General features: G+C 36.0%; 1 long non-coding RNA gene across 1 annotated transcript; it reads left to right on the plus strand.

Annotated features, from left to right (window-relative positions):
* Positions 1-1,155: 1,155 nt before the first annotated feature.
* On the plus strand, positions 1,156-2,017 carry LOC111379019. Its single transcript, XR_002699950.1, has 3 exons — positions 1,156-1,440; positions 1,528-1,649; positions 1,965-2,017. It is a non-coding gene; the product is annotated as an uncharacterized LOC111379019 (long non-coding RNA).
* The last annotated feature ends 33 nt before the right edge of the window (positions 2,018-2,050 follow it).

Genomic DNA, 2,050 nt, shown 5'->3' on the forward strand with positions numbered 1-2,050 from the left:
GAGGAAGAAAAACATGAGTGACAAGAAATCCAGCCTTTCTCTGAACCTCTAGCTTTAAAGCCAAAACCCAGCAATATGGTTGCCCAGCATAAGCCACCTTAATTTTCTATTATAAATTGTTGATTACGAACCTTGGAAGTATGTCTCCTTGTTCAGTAGAGAAGTATCCAAACGACCACATCCACAGAGTGTTCAAGAAGCGACAGATATGTCTCATGAAATTGTGTTCCTCGCTTCGGTAAACCCAGTACAGCAATTCACCAGCTGATATCAATACACACAGCACATATAGAACTGACCTGATAGAGTCAGCGAAGAAGATCGATGCCAGTGATGCCACTGCCGTATTGCCAAAGAACACCATAAAATGGAAAGGGTATGGTGGGGGGTTACCGTGTAGATTTTGAGGCCACATATTCATGCCATATGCCAGAAAAGCATAGATTAAGACACTTAAAATTATCATATACATCGTTGTGGAGTGAGTAATAAATGGACTTTTGTCTATTCCGTTGTTCTTCACCTGCAATAAAGCAAGCAATGTAGAAAAAATTATGCGAGTGCTTTCACGTTTGGAAGTGATTGAAAATGCTGTATGGAGGATATACAAAATCTGGAATCTAATATAGACATTGGCAGCACGAATTTGTGCCCAGGTCATGAAGTTGAGAGAAGGCATTCCCCTTGTAGTATGCACCACCGGATTTTCAAATCCTATAAGAGAAGAGAAAGGAGGAGAGAACTATTGGAAGGCAGTGACCAATCTCTTTACTGTTATCTCGAGTTTTTATACTAGACAAATTTTAGTAGAATATGTGTGGGATTTTTTACATTAAATAAAAAATAATGAAGAAAATATAACATTAGTATACCAGATGATATTGTAATTTTACCTTACCATTTTGTATTCCAAACTTTCTAGAAATGGAAGCAAGTGGAAAAAGCATTTCTCACGTTTATGAATATGTAATAACTCTGCAAAAATAGTGCTTGCTATTTTACAGGAAAACCTTTTGCGTTGAAAAGATAGTTGTTGGTTGACTAAACCTGGAATTTCAGAAAGATGTCCTACTTAATTTATTTCCTTGAAGTTACACATGAAAATTTTGAGATTTTATATGTTGTCTTGCAAATGAAGATATGATTCTTTTACAACACTGTACTATTGCTTTTCAGGAAAATATCTCGAAAATGTTTAAAGCTACGGATAAAGATAATTCTGGCACCCTAACCATAGAGGAATTCCAAGATGTAATTGAAGATGTCATCATCAGATAGCCTCAAGTGGAACTATATCTAAAGAACAAGCATCTATTTGATGTAGCTGGCTTACTAAAAGATACAGATGGTAGTGATAGGCTGGAGGTAGATATTGAAGGGTTCAAATTAGCACTATCGCATGTTGATACACAGATGAAGAGTCATCCAGCTACTGCACAAGTAAGTTTGCTTTGATTCCACTATTTCTATGTCCCATCTTGCCTCTACCAATGAAATAGTTTTGTTTAACCTCTTCTTCCCTGTCAGGTTGCAACTCAGCAAGATGCATATCTATCGAGGTGCTTTAACATATGGGAGAAACGTAAAGACAATCCAGAAGGCCCTCGTAAATTCAGAAGTGGCGGCGGCCATGAAGTTCATCCTTTTCGGTACACCTCTCTCTCTCTGCCCGCCATATTTTCAATTTGTTATTTTTCCCTAAAATTTCTTAATAACTAAACTTCCAAATAAAAAATAATCTAAAAAGATATTTTAAAATTAATGCAAGATTAGATATGAACTTTCCCCACTTATCTGAAATATTTAGCCTGCTTTCTGATTTTTATCAGTTGATGAGATTAGATTGGATATTTTACTACTGAATCATTAGAAACTTTTATTCTGAGTGTCACGTAACTTTCGGGTCCAAAATAAGCTACGACTTAGCGAAGGACTAAACCGGTTTCATTTGACTATAATGCCAGGAAATATGGTGTATAAGAAGTTCGAGAAAGATTTTCTACTTCTTCCAAGGTACAAACTGTTTAAGCAAAATAAGAGTTATTTATTA

The sequence above is a fragment of the Olea europaea genome, unplaced genomic scaffold (assembly GCF_002742605.1).
Source record: "Olea europaea var. sylvestris unplaced genomic scaffold, O_europaea_v1 scaffold19194, whole genome shotgun sequence".
Lineage (NCBI taxonomy): Eukaryota > Viridiplantae > Streptophyta > Magnoliopsida > Lamiales > Oleaceae > Olea > Olea europaea.